The sequence below is a fragment of the Aethalodelphis obliquidens genome, unplaced genomic scaffold (genome assembly GCF_003676395.1).
Source record: "Aethalodelphis obliquidens isolate GAN/ISIS:26980383/991018 unplaced genomic scaffold, ASM367639v1 scaffold17, whole genome shotgun sequence".
NCBI lineage: Eukaryota > Metazoa > Chordata > Mammalia > Artiodactyla > Delphinidae > Aethalodelphis > Aethalodelphis obliquidens.
In genome coordinates this window covers 32,633,783-32,653,049 of record NW_020837961.1, presented here as the reverse complement: position 1 = coordinate 32,653,049, position 19,267 = coordinate 32,633,783, and the positions used below count along the sequence as shown (strand labels likewise).

Sequence of the window (19,267 nt, the reverse complement as noted above, 5' to 3'; positions counted from 1 at the left end):
CCTAGGGGCAAGACGGGAATAAAGACACAGACCTACTAGAGAATGGACTTGAGGATATGGGGAGGGGTAAGGGTAAGCTGTGACAAAGTGAGAGAGTGGCATGGACATATATACACTACCAAACGTAAAATAGCTAGCTAGTGGGAAGCAGCCGCACAGCACAGGGAGATCAGCTGGGTGCTTTGTGACCACCTAGAGGGGTGGGATAGGGAGGGTGGGAGGGAGGAAGATGCAAGAGGGAAGAGATATGGGAACATATGTATGTGTGTAACTGATTCACTTTGTTATAAAGCAGAAACTAACACCATTGTAAAGCAATTATACTCCAATAAAGATGTTAAAAAAATGTACAGGGTTAAGCATTTTGTATTTTTATTGGGTTTAAAGAAATGCTGTATTCAGGCTGAGTTAACACTTTGTTCTAAACTTTGAAAAAATGATTTAATAACTGACAGTGCTTTGGAATCATCTCTTAAACACGTAGCAATGTTACTCTGAATTGGAATATATATATAGTTTATTTATTCAACGAATATTCATTGACTGCCTCCTTTCTGTCTGGCACTGTTCTAGAAGCTGAGGGTAATAATGGTGAACAAGACAGTGGAGCTTATTCTTATTTTTTCGGTGGGGGGAAGAGTACAAAACTCAGTAAATAAACAAATTAATAAGGTTACTTCAGATATTAAGTGTGGAAAAGAAAATAAAGCAGAGGTATTTATCAGGGTCTCAGCAAGAAACAGAGGTGTACTTAAATTATAACTGAGAAAAGTTTAATAAAATTCTATTTATAAAGATATGGGCAGGAGATGAGTAAGGAAACCGTGGAAATTAATATAGTGCTTTAAGGCTGGAAACAGAGGCAAACCCTGAATTGGAGGACCCAGTTTCCTGAAGGATGGAGAGGACCAGGTGGAGAGGGCCACTGTACAGAGGCTCTGACCTTCAGTGCAGGCCTCAGCCAGCCCTTGGGTCTCTGTGGGGATGGAACTGAGGAAGTAAGTTGTCCACCGCACGGGCTCCCCACTGACCTAACCCACTGGACATCACGTGGCGAGGGAGCTGGATGATGTAGTCCATACAAATCAGCCTTCCAGGGAACAGAGCAGGGGGAAAAACATGGACAGTGTGGGTCTCGAGGAGCATGGAAGACATCCAGAGCCAGAGGGAAATGGAACATTATATACAATGGTTGGTGATCTCGGATGTCATATTGATTCTGCCTTGAAGGCACTTACAGTTTATTTGAAGTGATCCAAAATAAGTTTATGAAAACATAACTAGCAACATAAAACTGGTTATCGGTAATAAAAGTCTAGTACACTCTAACATTTATATTTGAGAACAGGAAGGGATTGCTTCTGGAAGATGCAATTGGAAGATGAAACACTGCATGGAGTGAGGGTAATTGCATTTGAGCTTAAGGAATGAGTAGAGTGTTCATTGTTGGGAAAGAAGAAGTGAGCATTCCAGGACTATAAAACGTCATGGGCCAAAGTGCAGAGATAGGACATGTTTTAGGAACAATTTGGCTAAAGTGATTGGATGATGCTACAATCCTTTTAGACTCATAGACTTGTATTTAAAATAAACCTACTTCCTTCCCAACTCCCACTCAGTGTAGAAATCGCATTGGTAGGTACTAGCTTGCTGCCATTCTCCCTCCCTCTCTTTCTTTCCCTTCCCCCTTCCTCCTTACCTGTGTGCCTTTTGACAAGCATTTATTGAGCATTTACAGTTTATACACAGTTGTAATAAGGCCCTGTATTGAAGAAGACTGTGTTCCTACTCAGGGAGCTCAGTTTCAATTTTATCATTCCAGATGGTTCCAGTTATTCAACAGGATCCTAATAGTAATAGCTAACACGTATTGAACATTTTTTATATACCAGACACTGTCCTTATTTCAGAGGACTTGGTTTGTCTTATGAAGAATGCATTAAAGATTTAGGAGAAGGGGCTATTGAAATGATCTTCCACATTTTGGCCCTACAAAGGTGTGTTGGATTGTTTTAAAAGAAGCATCCAGGGGCTTCCCTGGTGGCACAGCGGTTGAGAGTCCGCCTGTCGATGCAGGGGACACGGGTTCGTGCCCTGGTCTGGGAAGACCCCACATGCCGCGGAGCGGCTAGGCCCGTGAGCCATGGCCGCTGAGCCTGTGCATCCGGAGCCTGTGCTCCACAACGGGAGAGGCTGCAGCAGTGAGAGGCCCGCGTACCGCAAAAATAAATAAATAAATAAATAAAAGAAGCATCCATTTGCTGAAATATTAAATTGACTGACAACCTAGTGCACATCAAGTGTGCCTAAGATTTTAAATTTAACTAGTGTAAGAGGAAGCTCTTTTCATTGACAGACCCATACAGATTGAATTTGGGCCCCAAGTGAGTTCCTTCCTCTCCGTGGCAGCATTGCCCCTGCTTCCCCCTTTCTGGGATTCCAGATCTCAATGCACAGGCAGCCAGGCAGGTGGAAACTTCATGCAACGACTCGAGGGCAGGGAGCTGCAAGAGGCAGCAGGCCTGGGGAGGGGAGCACCCCCAGTCTCCGCTCCAGGGCAGGCTGAGGTCTAAGGAGGGTGGAGCATGGTTTCTTTCCAGCGGAGGGAAGGGAGCTGACTTCCTTCTCTGTACTCAGAGAGATGTTCCTTTAGAGGCTTGCTGTGGTTTCTCTTCACTTCCAATGTTGACAAGACAGAATTCATTTGGAAAAAGAGAGCTCCATGATTCATAATGAGCTATTTTGTGCTTTTAAAAACAACTCTTTAGAAACTGAATTTTCCTTATAACTCTTAAGTCTTCTATTTTTTTTTTTTTTTCGGTATGCGGGCCTCTCACTGTTGTGGCCTCTCTCATTGTGGAGCACAGGCTCCGGACGCGCAGGCTCAACGGCCATGGCTCACGGGCCCAGCCGCTCCGTGGCGTGTGGGATCTTCCCGGACCGGGGCACGAACCCGTGTCTCCTGCATCGGCAGGCGGACTCTCAACCACTGCACCACCAGGGAAGCCCAAGTCTTCTATTTATAACCTTAGGCTCGTTTAAAGAAGTGAAGTAGTGTACGAAAATGGTGATGGCCCATATTAGGAAAGGCCAGTATATTGCATTTTCCCTGCCCAACATATATGAATTATAGATTGGTCTCCTATGGAAGTTTATCCTCAAGAAATCTGGATAGAATTTTAGTGCTAGTCTTATTAAATTCGTTCATTAAACATAGCTCAGGCACCATAGTAATATTTAAACTGGAGTAATCACTGGGTTGCAAATGAGATATTATTATTATTTTATTTATTTATTTATTTGTTAGAACAACTCAGCAAAATAAAATTCCAGTTTATTGTTGGACAACATTGTTTCACACATACATCAAACAGGCCAAAAAAAAAAAAAAAAAAAATCCCAGCAACTTCATAGGAAAAAAAAGAAACCTTTTATCTTTGGCTTTTTTAACCATCTCATACAAATCAACTACTTATGGTACATATAAGTATATACACAAAAAATGTTACGGGAAGGCTCGGAATAAGATTGTTTTTTTGTTGGTGTTTTTGATTTTCTTACAAGTTTTTTTTTTTCTCCTTTGAGATTATAATGAACATGGTCACACCACAAGTAAAGTCAGAAGTAGGACAGAGAATGCTCCGAAGGCTGGTTTGGTCATCTGAGATCATTAAAAATGGCTTGACCCCCTAACAATATGTACAAAAATATAAAATGTAAATAAAAAATACAAATTTTCCTTTTTAAAGTACTTTAAGAAAAAAAGCAGGGCCTTGGAAGTTTCGGTTCCTTTTTCCTCCCCTGTTGCAAATTCGCACTGTGGTTTTGGTTGGGTGGTGGAGAGCGCGTGTCATCTGCGGGTGGCGCTGCCCGCAGTGGGCGGGCGGGCGGGCGGGACTCTCTACTTGAAGGTGACCGCGTTTAGATTCTGAGACAGGAAGTGGAGGGTGACTAGGTCAGGGTGGCCTTTTAAGTTTAACTTTTCCTTTTTTGCTGTCTAGTCATGCTCATCCGTCTTCCGCTTCTTGGTGTCAACATCGTCATCCTCATCATCTTCAGCTGCCCGCTTGCCTGTAGCTGCCTCAGTGTCATCATCTTCATCTCCATCCTCTTCCTCACCATCGCCTTCCTCTGCCTCCTCCCCCCTTCCTCCTCTTCTTCCTTTACCTCAGTGTCGGCCTCCTGCTCTCCATTTGCCTCGTTAGCATTTCCATGAGCAGGCGCCTATCTCCCATTCTCTGCCTCCTCCACAACTTCCTTCTTCTCTTTTAAGTCCTTGGTGGTGATTTCGGAGCTGGTGTCCACGGCCGCGTCTGACAATGATGGGGCACGCCGGTGATCCGACGCAGCGGATTCAGAAGAAAGCAGGAGTTCAACGACTCTGGCAATCAAGATGCCGGAGTCCGCGGCAGAGGCGGCTGCGGCGCGTGGGGAGCCGGACAAGGGAACAATGCAAAGATGGCTTTTCAGAGCAGCCAGTCCAAGTGAGATATTATTAATGTGGTTTTAAAGAATGTATTTCACACATTAAAGGAGTGTTTTAAATCTGCATTTTTACCGCTAAAATCCTGCAATCTAGGTATTTGAGAAGTTACTCTTAAGGTTATATGAGTGTTAACTTTCTCATCTTTCAACTTGCTCGCCAAGATTAATTCCAGATCAAATCCATATGGAGTGAGAGATACTGTTGAACAGACCCCAGAGGTCCTGCCTGTGACACGGGTGGTCTTAGGGAGAGAGATGGACTGTACTGGAAGAGCAGCAGGCAGGGTCTAGAAACTAGCTTTTGGAAGGAGATGGGGGAGTGAGGGGGTCCGGAGGAAGGAGAAAATGCAGGATGTGGTCATGGGGATGCTTGGAGACAGGCTTTTGCCCTGTACCAGCAACAGGAAGTTGTTCTTCTAGGGCCACTCTTGTGGAGCTTGCAATTAGGCAGCCTTTGCAAGCACTGGTACAGCCAGCTTTCTTCCAGACCCCAGAGAAAGGAAGCATGTACAAAAGACCAAGGGAGAGAGACTCAGTTTGTGCAGAGGATCTCACGGACGTAGACAGGGACTGTCCGTGTCTGTGCTCTTAGCCTCCGACCAAAGCTAGCAGGACCTCTCTGCTGGGGTAGACTGTGTTTCTGCTTTAAAACAATGCATGTGGAAGGACAGAGCACTCCTGAGACTTTTTTTTCTTCCAGTTTTATTGAGATATAATTGACGCACAGCACTGTATAAGCTTGAGGTGTACAGCATCTTGATCTGATTTACATACATCATGAAGTGATTATCACAGTAAATTTAGTGAACATCCATCATCTCACATACGTATAAAATTAAAGTAATAGAAAAAAAAATTTTTTTCTTGCAATGAGAACTCAGGATTTGTTCTCTTAACAACTTTTACATATAGCATTCAACAGTGGTAATTATACTTATTATGTTGTACATCCCTAGTACTGATGTATCTTATAACTGGAAGTTTGTACTTTTTGACTGCCTTCATCCAGTTCTCCTCCCCACTGGACTTTTTTTAGCTGCTTAACAGGAAAGAGAGAAAGGTTTTCTGTGTGTATTCAGTTTGGAGTGTCTGCTTGCACTAGGTCCATACTAGAGGCATTCGTAGTTCACTTACTGCATAACCTGTGCTTCTCCACACACCTGCGAGGCCTGAGTTTTTGCTCTTGGTGAAGCAGATTGGGGTTGACAATAAAAAAAAAAAAAAGGAGGAAAACTCAGTAGCCTTCTTGAATCAGATTAACAGAGACCAGATATGAGATCCTTTTTGAACCAGAAATTAAGGTAGATATGACTCACCCTCCTAAAGTCAGATCTGTAATAAGTGAGAAAGTTCCCATAGTGGAGAAGAAGGTAAAGAACTCTCGATTCCAAGCAAAAGCCCCTCAGGCCCAGAATTTGGGCATTTTAGTGTGTATCCTGTCCTCCCCTTATTGTCATAAAGGGGACTTCAGTGACCACTTGTTCTCTGGCTCATCCCAGACCCCAGTATGTGTTGGACAGTCTCAGAACTGCCTAGGACTGTGGAGTGGGCACCTCCACTCTTCTGGGAGAGTTTGGTGTCAAGCTGCATTCACGAGGGAAAGGACTAGGTGGACCTGGCATCTTTCTTCTCTTGTGAGAGATGCAGACCCTAGAGGAGAGGAAGATTGGAATCTGATGCTGACTGTTCCTTTCCAAGACAGCCACTGATCCCTCAGCTCCAGAGGGTGTTAGGAGAAACTTCGGCATGTGCAGTCATATGCAGTTGGGAAACTGGTGATGGTGCCCAAACACAAGAGCAAAAGGAAAAAGGAAGGTGAGATCTCTCCGGAAAGTCAGAAGAGATTCACTGGGGCTTCCCTGGTGGCACAGTGGTTGAGAATCTGCCTGCCAATGCAGGGGACACGGGTTTGAGCCCTGGTCTGGGAAGATCTCACATGCCGTGGAGCAACCAAGCCCGTGAGCCACAACTACGGAGCCTGCGCGTCTGGAGCCTATGCTCCACAGCAAGAGAGGCCGCGATAGTGAGAGGCCCGCGCACCGCGATGAAGAGTGGCCCCAGCTTGCCGCCACTAGAGAAAGCCCTCGTACAGAAACGAAGACCCAACACAGCCAAAAATATATAAATAAATAAATAATTATTAAAGAAAACATTTCTACTGAATATCTTTAAAAAAAAAAAAAAAAAAAAAAAAAAAAAAAAAGAAGAGATTCACTGGCCACAAGTAAGTGTAACACAGAACCCCTCAGAGAGAAGACAATGTAGCTGACTTGTCAGGGCTCCAAAAAGTCTTCTTGGAGCAAGATGTAATGAGACGAAGGCATTTAGTCATTAACATTCCTGGGCCGGGCTGGTTCTCACAAGAAAAACACTGAGGGCTATCATTTGCACTTCCGACCACAACAGAGTAATCCTCCTACCATAAACAGCTACGGAGCAGACAGAATAGATGAGGCAGCTGTTTGCAGGTGTTAGACAACAGGCAGAGCAGAGAAGCACAGGACAGGAGCCCTTGTTTGCCCCGGCTCTTGGGTTCAGGGATCTTTCCTGACTGTGGAGAAGTGAGGGGGAACCTGAGAAAGCAGTGGTCTTGCTGAGCTGAGAGGCAGTAATTGCGGTTTGGCGCTGCTGAACTTTGTGGGTAGAGGGGCTGGAGAAGAGGAAGCTGCTCAGAGGGGTTCCCAAAATCTGTGTGGGTGTTTATCTGAGGTCTGTGGCCCAGGCCTGGGCTGTGCACATACACCTCCTGTGAGGTGTAACCGGGGAGAGGAAGGCCCACGACGAGAAACCTGAGTTTGCCCAGTGCCAGGAGATGCTGGAGGGAGTTCCACCTCAGAGGTTGGGAAACCCCACTGCACAACGTGGGCATTCACTTGAGATCACAGAGAATCCACATCCTAGGAATAAGAACCGTTCCCTCAAGAAAGGGCCGTACCCTAAGAACAAATGCCAGCTCTTTAAAGGAAGACAGCATAATTCAAGCTCTTTACAGTGTGTCATATACAATTCCCAGTGTACAATATAATAAAACTTGCCAAACCCCTGAAGGGCCAGAAAATATGACCCAGAAAAATGGACCCAAGATAACCCAGAGGTTAGATTTAGCAGATAAAGACTAAAGAATCTATTATAAATATGTTTAAGGACTTAAAGGAAGGGCTGGTCTTAATGATGGAACATGTGAGAATGTCAACAAAAAAAAAAAATAGAAGCTATAAACATGATCTACATGGAAACTCTAGAAGTGAAAAACAGTATCTGAAACAATATCTTAAATAAAAAGTTCATTCTGATGAATAGAAAGAAAAAATATTTTTAAAAAATGAACAGAGCCTAGCGACCTCTGGGACAAAATAATCTATCATACACATAATTGGAGTTCCTGAGGGAGAAGGGAGTGAATGGGGCAACACAAAAATATATATATTTGAAGATATAGGGCTAAAAAATCCCCAGTTTTGGAGACAAACATCATTGTGCATATCTAAGGATATCAGCAAATCCCAAGCAGGGTAAACAAAAAGAGATACACACTTAGATATATCATTATCAAACTGCCAGAAACTAAAGATAAGTAGAAAGTCATGAAAGTGGCCAGAGGAGCCCTGGGGCGGGATGGGGGTGGGGGGGACAACAGGTAAACTCTACAGATAATAAGCATAAGAAAGCTGGTGTGGCTTTGTCTTTTCAGATGAAGTAAACAAAAACTGTCACAGATCAAGGAGGACATTTCATGATGATAAAAGGACAGTTAAGCATAAAGATATAATCATCATAAATGTGCATGTATCTAGTAACAGAGTTTCAAAATACCTGAGGCAAAATCTGACAGAACTAAAGGAAGAAATAGTAAAATAGGTAAGTCAGAGATTTTAACAGCCCTTCTTAGTAATTGATGGACCAAGCAGAAAAAAAAAAAAAAAAAAAAAAGAGCACATAGATTTAAACAACTCTCCTCCACTGGACATAGCTAGCATTTATAGACCCTTTATCTAGCAATTGCAGAATATACATTGTTTTCAAGTACACTTGGAGTGTTTAACATCATAGATTGAATACTGGGTCATAAATAAATCTCAACACAGTTGTTAGAAGATTGAAAGCACAGAGACTATATGTTCTCTGACCACAGTGAAATTAAGTTAGAAATCAGGGACTTCCCTGGTGGTCCAGTGGTAAAGAACCTGCCTTACAATGCAGGGGACGTGGGTTTGATCCCTGGTCAGGGAACTAAGATCCCACATGCCGCTAGGCAACTAAGCCTGTGCGACAGAACTGCTGAACCTGCGCACCTCAACTAGAGAGCCCACGTGCCTCAAACTACAGAGCCCATGCACTCTGGAGCCTACGCGCCACAACTAGAGAAGAGAAAACCCACATGCCACAACTAGAGAGAAGCCCGTGCGCTGCAACAAAAGATCCCACATGCCTCAACGATGATCCTGTGTGCTGCAGCTAAGACCCAACACAGCCAAAAATAAATTAAATAAATAAATAACAAATAAATCTTAAAAAAAGAGAAATCAATAACAAAAGCATTTCTAGGAAAAAAAAACCCGAAATATTTGAAATTAAGTAACACTCTTCTAAATAATCCATAAATCAATGAAGAAATTGAAAAAAAATAGAAAATATTTTGAACTGAATGATGATAAAAATACAACATTAAGGGCTTCCCTGGTGGCGCAGTGGTTGAGAGTCCACCTGCCGATGCAGGGGACACAGGTTCGTGCCCCGGTCGGGGAAGATCCCACATGACGTGAAGCGGCTGGGCCCGTGAGCCATGGCCACTGAGCCTGCGCGTCCGGAGCCTGCGCTCCGCAAAGGCAGAGGCTGCAACAGTGAGAAGCCCAAATAAAAAAAAAAGAATTGGAGTCCAAGAAGAGATCTTCACTGTTGATTTTTGACAAAGATACCAGGGCAATTCAGTGGTGAAAAGAAAGTATTTCCAATAAATAATTGTGAAGTGATTGGATGTCTGTATAGACAAAAAGTTGACCATATTCTCATACCATACACAAAACTAATTTGAAGTTGCTCGTAGACCGAAATGTAAAAGCTAAAACTTTCAAACTTCTAGGAGAAAACACAGGATAATGTCTTTGCACTCGTGAGGTAGGAAGAGGTGTCTCAGGACAAGAAAAGGCCAAACCATAAAGAAAAAAAAAAAAACTGGTAAAATTGAACTTCATAAAAATTAAAAAGTTATGCTCATCAAAAGACACCATTAAGAAAATGAAAAAGTAAGCTACATATTGAGAGAATATATTTGCCAAATTGCTATAATCAATAATAAAATATCAAAATCAATAAAATGGGCAAAATACCTGAACAGACACTTCACAAAAAAAGATGTATTTATGTTCAATAAATCCATGGAAAAATATTCAACGTCATTGATCCTCAAGGAAATGAAGGTTTCACAACCACTAGAATAGATAAAATTAAAAAGACTTCATCAGTGTTGACAAGGATGTGGGGCAGCTGGAAGTCTCACGTGTTGCTGGGAAAATACTTTGGGGGAAAGTGTTTCGTAGTTTCTTAATGAAGTTAAACATACACTTATTCATGACCCCGCAATTCCATGCCTAGATTTTTACCCAAGAAAAGTGGGTAAAAAGCCACGTACAAGAATGTTCATAGCAGCTTCTTTCACAGTAGCCCCAAACTGGAAAAAACACACGTGTTTATGGGAATGAATTGTGCTATGTGGATTTAATATAACACTACTCAGCAGTATAAAAGAGTGATCTGTTGAAACATGAAACACTACGGATGAATTTCAAAACCCCTATGTTTGAGTCAAAGAAACTAGACACAAAATAGCACATATATTATTGATATTTTATTTATGTGAAGTCAATGAGCTAATAAAATTTGTGGCAATAGAAATTAGAATGGTTGTTGTTTATGGGGTGGAGAGTAACTGGGTGAAGGAATGAGGAAACTTTCTGGGGTGACAAATATTCTGTATTTTGAATCATGTGTTGGTTATGCAGATACACACACATATGTGTGTGTGTATATATATATATATATATATATATATATATATATATATATATATACCATGAAATACTATGTATACTAATATATATGCAGTATGTACATATATATTAGTCAAAACTCATCTAACTATACCTTAAGATTGACACATATCTGAATATAACTTTTACTATAATTTTAAAAAATGAAGGAAAGAAGCTTAAGGTAAGGGCATGGACGCCATTTCATTTTCTGGAGATGGATGTAGTCGGCAGCTCACAAGTTGGGAGCAAGCTGGGGTCTGGGCAGAGAATGACAGTGGCTGCAGGTAGAGGAAGAGGCGAATGAGAGCACAACAGAGCTGGGAGAGAGGGAGGGATATCGTAGCTATCCTGAGTATAAAACTTGGGGGAAGGCAAAGCTGTCCAAGAAGGGTGTTTAGGGAATTCTGTCTGTTGGAAGCAGTGTGAAGACTCTGGTCATCCCTTTAAGAAGACCTGAAGAGCTCTGTTATTCTTGGCTTTCAGAATAGATTGGTGTTCTTTTGAAAGTGTGACCATACTGAAACTAAGGGTTTCAGGTGGCATGCCCAAGCGATTTCAACTCTCTTGTTTAACTACCATACAACACAACACCCCCATGGCATGGGGGGTGGGTACTGAGGGGTGTAGTGTAAATCTCTGATTTCCTGGGTAAAAAGGGCCTTGGAAGGAGGTTCTGCAGTGAGCCTTCTGTCATCAAATGGTAAGGGATAGTCCTGAGAGCCTAGTCACTTTAAAGGGAAATTTTACCTCTGCTGTATAAATGAAAATCCTGGTGATTTCTTCTTGGTTGCTTGTACAGGCTGAAGCACCCTGTGCTGTGGATTTATAGTCTCTTGCAGCTTGTTCACAGCAGTTTGGAATTCCCTCTCTATTCCTTTGTTTCCAGGGGGACCCCTAGGTTCCCCTGACTGTTGTGAAACAGCTCAGAGCTTCGAAAACCTCAGGAGAACATTCTGGGCCCAGCTGGAATTTAGTCTGTTTACTGCTCAGCCACTAAAGACCTATATTAGTTATGGATTCAACTTTGGTATATGAATCCCTTTGCCACCAACCCCCTCTGCTGGCCTTGAATTTGCATCTTACACTCAACCCGTTTCCCCATCTAGTGTGATTTTTTTATTTTCTTGGAAAATAAAGAACTCCAAATGAAAACAAAATGTTCATTTATGAGTAGGCACTCCACAAGACAGTTATTATTGTCCCCAGTTCTCGTTTTCTGCCCGCCTTCCTGTCCTTATCCATCACAACACTGTGACTCAGTAGTTCTCAACCCCACTCCCCAATAACGTCATTGTACAGCCATGAGACACGTCTCAAATGATGGGCTTTCCCCCCTAAATGCAGAGAGCTTAAAAAATATATTTCCATAAAGTATTTCTAACTATTAACAGATTTGTTTACTAGTTTTTCATGTTTCTTGGCAGATTTTAATGTTAAAATCTTGCATGCCATCTGCTTTGAGGGAAGGATTAAGAGCAAGGGGAAGGGTGGGAAGGTAGAAGCTGAATTATTCTTAACAGCTCTGGGAATGATACCATATTTTAAAATCAATCCAGAATGGAAAATGGAAATTGCTTTCAGGCATGACGATCCAGCATTTACAGCTCAGTTTCTGTTTCCAGTTCTCCCAGAACACAGATATCATGAAATCTTTCATGAAACTCCAGATCTCCTCTTAAGATGATGTTTTGGAGGCATGGAAAAAAAGCCACAAACACTGAGGGCTTTTGCTGATAAAGGGTAAAATAAGTCTGTTTCCTATTCCCCCTCAACTAGTGAGAAGGAGGTCGGAGTGGGAGTGAGGTCCTAAGAATTTGATCAGGTTAAAGGAAAAAGTCTTTCTAAAGCCTCTGTCGGTGTGCTGCTCTGAGGTGTGCACACCTATAATGAAAGACTCTGTTAAGTAGGATACCTTAGTGAGTTGAGTTTTTGAGGATGCAAAGCTAGACTTAGGCCTTAGCTTTGAGTAGGAATGGAGAATTGAATGTCTTCATCTAGTAACTTTACAGGCATACGTTTATTGCTTTTTGCAGATATTGCATTTTTTATGAATTAAAGGTTTGTGGCAGCCCTGTGTTAAGCAAGTCTATCAATGCCTTTTTCCACAGCATTTGCTTATTTTGTGTCTCTGTGTCACATTTTGGTAATTCTCACAATATTTCAGATTATATTTCATTACAGTGATCCGTTATCCACTGATAATCTTTGTTGTTATTATTGCAAAAAGATTATGACTCAGTGAAGGCTCAGATGATGATTAGCATTTTTCAGCAATAAAGTATTTTTAAATTAAGGTATGTACATTTTATATGCCTAACGCTGTTGCACACTTAAAGACTATAGTATATTGTAAACGTAACTTTTATATGCACTGGGAAACCAAAAAATTTGTGTGACTCACTTTATTGTGATATTCAGTTTATTGCCATGATCTGGAATTGAACCCTAGTATCTCCGAGGTTCTGAAACGTGCCTGTATATGACTTTAGTGATTGGGGCTGGCAGTCAGTTTGAGGGGAAGGGTCCTACTTGGGAGCTTACTGGAATGTGAATGACTAAGAGTGACATTATCCTGGGGATAGCCTGATAAGGATAGACATCGAGTAACATTTATTTTCCACAGAAATAGACTCACAGGCATAGAAAACAAACTTATGTTTACCAAATGGGATAGCGAGGTGGGGCGGGGGAAGGGCAGAGAGATAAATTAGGAGTTTGAGATTAACATATACACACTACTATATATAAAATAGATAAACAACAAGGACCTACTGTATAGCACAGGAAACTATATTCAACATCTTGTAATAACCTATAATGGAAAAGAATCTGAAAAAGAATATATATATATGTATAACTGAATCACTTTGCTGTACACTTGAAACTAACACAACATTGTAAATTAACTAAACCTGAATAAAAAATAATATTTACTTTCCAAAAATTATTCAAGAACTTTGGAAGTTATCCTATATCATAAGCACATTATCTGAGACATGCCTCATTGCTGAGCCCTGCAATGATGTATTGCGGCGTAGTTGTTGAGAACTACCTCAGTGTGACATTGGAAGGGCTGGAGTTGTGATGGGTAAGAACAGGAAGGTGGGCAGGAAAATGAGAACTGGGAATAATAATTTTTTTTGAGTGCTTATTACGTGTCAGGCATTGGGCACTTTCTGTACATTATTTCATTGAATCTTCACCCTGGGAAGTGGCTGTTATTCCCACTTAACACAATCAGTAAATGATGAATCCAGCATTCAAAATCCTATTTAGTGCTCCTATTCTTATAGGGCATGGAGAAAATGTACCATATGTAATTCCTTATTTAAATGAAATTAAAATCAAATCAATACATATCCATTGATCACAATATAAGTCTTTGTAAGGACATAGATTTTGAATTATTCAGCCTTAAAACGGGAGATCCTGCCATTCATGACAACATGGATAAACCTGGAGGACGTTATTCTAAGTGAAATTAGCCAAACATGGAAAGAAAAATACTGCATGACCTCACCTGTATGTAGAATCTAAAAGAGTTGAATACAAAATGTAAAACAGTGGGTTATCAGCAGCGGGGAGGTAAGGGAAATGGGGAGATGTTGGTCAAAGGATAGAAAGTTTCAGTTATGTGGAATGAATAAGTTCTACAGATCTAATGTACAACATGACGACCATAGTTCATAATACTGAACTGTATAGTGAACATTTTCTAAGAGAGTAGATATTTGGTGCTCTCACCACCCCCCCCCCCACACCCACACACACAGGTAACAAATAAGGAGATGGGTATGTTAATTACTTAACTATGTTAATCATTTCACTAGATGTATGTATATCAAAACATCATGTTGCACACCTTAAATAGATACAATTTTAATTCAAAAAATTAAATTTTAAAAAAGGATAGAAGGTAAACATATAGCAGATGGGACTTCTCTTCCCAAAGCAAAAACAAAACCCAAAGCATCTCTACTTCTACACCCATCCTCACCTCCTTTTCAGGCTTGGTCCTTGGTCTACTCAGCAACACTTTTTAAAAAAATATCTTCAGTCTCTCCTCTTGCATCCCTTCTACATAGTTCTACTTTATCCAGCTGAAAGATGAGCAGATATTCTGAGATAATGTGCCAGGTTTTCATTCTTCATTTTCTTGTGAATGAGAGAAGGGAAAATGCCTCCCAGCCTGACCCCCCATCTCCTCATTTTAAGATGCTGTTGCTGTGAAAGCAGGACTACAGAATTCATCGGCAGAGGTGAAATCCAAGTCTCAGGAAATGCAGTTTTTAAAAGGAAATCTCGGGCTTCCCTGGTGGCGCAGTGGTTGAGAGTCCGCCTGCCGATGCAGGGGACACAGGTTCGTGTCCCGGTCCGGGAAGATCCCACATGCCGCAGAGCGCCTGGGCCCGTGAACCATGGCCGCTGGCCTGCACGTCCGGAGCCTGTGCTTCGCAACGAGAGAGGTCACAACAGTGAGAGGCCCGCGTACCGCAAAACAAAACAAAACAAAACAAACAAACAAAAAAACATAAAAGGAAACCTTTTGTAAGAAGTAAACGCGTTGCCTATCCTTGAGAGTGTTAATTGTGAAGTGGGTAAAACTCGGACTGTATGGCCCAGTCGGGCTCAAAGAGCAGGGGAAAGCCTGGCCGCCAAGAAGGGACAGTTGTCTAGAAAAGCAGAGGACATAGCACCATAGGATTAAAGGGTGTCACAGTTTTGTGAAAAAGCAAGTCATATTTGGTAAGGAGCCTAAGAAGTGTAAGTGAACTTCTTACATGATATGTGATGCAATCTTTTATTTAAGTAGAGCTCATGTCCTAAGTTGGGCCGTTTTCAGGAGTACAAAGGAGCTTTCTTCTTGAATGCCGACTAGGTTTCCTAGACTTAGACAGCCCTGATTTCAAATTTCTGGCTTAATTTACGAAAGAGGTTGAGAACAGAAATAGAGAAGATAACCAGTTATTAAGTCCTAACCCAAATTATATGTATGGTGAAATAGGATTTGACAAATACGTAAGATACTTTTGCCTAATAAATGTTCAGTCAGATAACTGTTTATGTCCCCTCCCTATTCCAGCTTTTAGGGACTCTCCAATGTCATTAGAATAAAGGACACATTTGCTTGCATGTCCTGCTTCATGGTACAATGTCCTTGTCTACTCTTGGCTTATACAACCTGCCTCTGAGCCTCCTCCATCCACGATGGCCTGGGTTAGACAGTCATGTCTCTTATTTTTTTGCTCAGACTGTTAATTTCACCAAAGAAACCTTCCTCTTTTCTTAGGCTCCCCAGTTCCTTCCAATTCCTTGAGATCCTGTTTAAAGAAGTGATGGCAGGAAGGTTTAAGACATACAAATAAATCAAATAAGGAATGGTCAGTATTATAAGAATGAAATTCTATGGGAATTCAGGGGAAGGAAAGAGTACTTCAGCTTAGTACATCAGGGAAGAGGTAGCAAGTCATTGAAATTGTCGGAGGACAGAAAAGCAGGGAGAGACACACAATTCGCACACATGTGCACACACTCAGGCATCAGCCGGGGACGGGATATGGGCCAGGCAGTCATGGTCTTCTCAGATCTGGACTCAGAATGCCAATTGTTAACCCCCAGCCCAGACTGGCTTCAGCTGTCACCGCTAGACTGCCCTGTGTGACTGTGACTGTGCCTGTGTGTGCACCTGCAGGGGAGCTGCATGGAGCGGCCGTGCTGCCCGGGGGCAGGTGTGGACAGCAATTCTTGGTGGGTGTAGCAATTGCATTTGGGCCTTTGCGTTCAAATAAATGAACGAATTCTGAGTAGGATTTGATCATACTGAAGTGAAGGGAGGGAAGGAATTCCAAGCAGAGAGAACACCGTGAAACACCATGTGTGAAATGGGGGACTGTATTTTGACAGGAACACAGACACTAAGAGTGAAACAAGAGAAAATAATTTGTAAAAGCGGGTTAGGGACACTGGAAACTTTGAACGCAACTGTTGGCATTGGGAACTCATTCCCTTCCTGAGTTCAGAGCCAATTAAGAGATCTCAGGAGTCAGTAGTGATGGGATCATAATCTCATCACTATTACCTTTAAAGCTGATTAGAGAATGTTCTTTTAGACCAGTGGCCAGCTGGGTTTGTTAATTAGAATTACCAAACAGGAATGGGAATCACTGGGTAACTCAAGGCCTCTTGAAGGAGAAGGCCTCTTACTATATGGCAGACAGCAGGGACTATTCAATTGCTTATTTCCTCCCTCCCTCCCTCCCTCCCTCCCTCCCTCCCTCCCTTCTGTCCTTCCCTCACTATTTCCTTCCTTCCCTCCCTCCCTCCCTCCTTCCTTTCTTTTCTTCTTTTCTTCCTTCCCTTTTTCCATATTTATTAAGTACCTATAATGGGCCAGATATTCTTCTACATGCTGAGGATAAAGTATTGAACAGGACAGACACAGAATTTATATTTGAGAAAGAGTTCAAGTTAAGGCTGACCGAATCTGAAAAGAAAATCCCAGAGAGGCCTCAGCTGGTTATGCTCAATTTCTTCTCCCGAACTCAAGATGCATTATAACCACAAAATGACAAATGTTTACCTCACTCAATTTTCTAACCTATAAAATGGTATTAAGAATTCTTCCCTTGAATAACTCCTCAATTTTTTAAGTCAAATGAAAACATATTGAAAATGTTAGCGTACTATTAACACACAAAGAAACGTTTAGTTAATAAACTGTAGTGTTTTCTCCATATGCTCTTTCTTCTCCTTCCTTAGCAACTCTTATTACCTTAATTTCTCTTTATCTTCTTATTTATTCTTTCACTTCCCTTCTTAACTTGGCTGCTTTTCTCCACTAAGGATGTTTGAGTTCTTTCCAAGAAAACCCTTCCTTGAGTTACTTTATGTAAAAGTCCTATAGCTAATCTGCATTGGAAAGAAAATTTGCTTGTGCTTTGGAAATGCTTTAAGTCATCATTTAAATTTGATAAGCCTGATGAATTGGGAGATTGAGATTGACATACGTACACTAATATGTATGAAATGGATAACTACTAAGAACCTGCTGTATAAAAAATATAAATAAAGTAAAAATTTAAAAAAAAGAATTTGATAAGCTTCTGAGTGTACAAATAGAACATGGTCAATGAGCAGAAACTTTCCGTTAGAACAGGGAGCTTCATTGAGTGCTTGGCTGCACCAAACACCCTGCTGGTCAGTGGGAAATAACAGAGAACAAGATGGAAATGGTCCCTCTCCGTGAAGAGCTTTTGTTCCGTGGGGGAGGACAGACCACAAGGGTGATCAATGATGGGGCAGTCCAGGGGGCTATGAGGATAGATGCGAAGACTATTTGAGGAAGTGCTATTTGAGGACTTTAGCTGGGTCCCTTAGATGGCATTCTGAGGACCAAGAATATTTAGCTGACATAGTATAGAACAGTGTATGGGCATGTGCACCACAAGTGCACACATCTGTGGGTGTATATTGATTAAGTTAATGTATTTTGTACTCCACCTAATTAAAAATGTAATATGAAGCTGCTAATAAAACTACACAAAATTCACAAAGATGAAAATAAAATTAAGGAAATCAGGGAAAAAGATAAGGGAAGCGGCACAGTAAGATTAAGCTAGGAAGGATTTAGCACATGGAAATAGAGTCTGCAGGATCACGCACATGCGTTAAGGCTGGAACTATTCCTGTAGTGACAGGATTCATGTAGATACATTCCTCCTGTTCAGAAGAAGAAGCATTTACTTTCCTGTAACTAAAGACTTGGGGAATCTTTCTCCTGTAGTTCTTTACAGAGGGAACACAGAAATGTAATAGGAAATCCCCTAAACCGTGTGCTTAACGATAATACGCAGTTCTGTAAATGTGTTTGTATTGGGAGCAGGGAGGCAAAGTAGCGCAGCCCGTGCTTCCATTACATGTACCTGCACTACCTTCTTTTTCCTCCAGGAAAGCAAAGCTGCTAAGGCGTCTAAGTTTCCAAACCTTAACATTTGCCAGCTGTGGTTATGATGCTTTTCCCAGTATGAAATCAGCAAGTTGGAGTCTGTAATGGAACTTACAGCCTTAAGTTTATAGTGTGGATTTCCCCACTTTGCCTTCCCACTATTTGTCTTTTCATTAGGATTTTTCAAACCCATGGGTCCCCCTTGAGTTTAGGGTGTACGTGTTTGTGTTTATATCTGAAAGTACACCCTTCAGATATAAAAGACCTCTGTGCATAAATTTAGGGTACCCCTTTGTTTTACAAAACATATACAGGAGAGGTACCACTACAAGATAAAAGTCACATGATTCTAAGTGATGATTAGAGGATGAGATGCTTAAACGTGGATCCTTTTTTCTTTCACATATTTATTGGAGTATAATTGCTTTACAATGCTATGTTACTCTCTGCTGTACAGCAAAGTGAATCAGCTATATATATGTACATATATCCCCATATCCCCTCCCTCCTGAGCCTCCCTCCCACCCTCCCTATCCCACAAAGCACCGAGCTGATCTCCCTGTGCTATGCAGCAGCTTCCCACTAGCCATCCATTTTACAATTGGTAGTGTATATATGTCAACGCTACTCTCTTACTTCATCCCAGCTAAATGTGGGTCCTTTAAAAAAAAACCAGCAACCAATTCCCCTTTCTAGACTTTTCAGACTTTCAGGGTGTCCTGTATGGGTGGAGTGGGGCAAAGGTGACCCTTAAAAATCATACAACATAGAAGCTTCATATATATGTGTGTACAAACACACACACACA

General features: G+C 41.6%; 1 protein-coding gene and 1 pseudogene across 1 annotated transcript in view; one reads left to right on the top strand and one right to left on the bottom strand.

Moving 5' to 3' along the window:
• Window positions 1-19,267, top strand: part of DCHS2 (dachsous cadherin-related 2) — a 287,111-nt gene that overhangs the window by 95,569 nt on the left and 172,275 nt on the right. The window lies entirely within an intron of this gene.
• Window positions 3,580-4,485, bottom strand: LOC113625928 (prothymosin alpha-like; annotated as a pseudogene).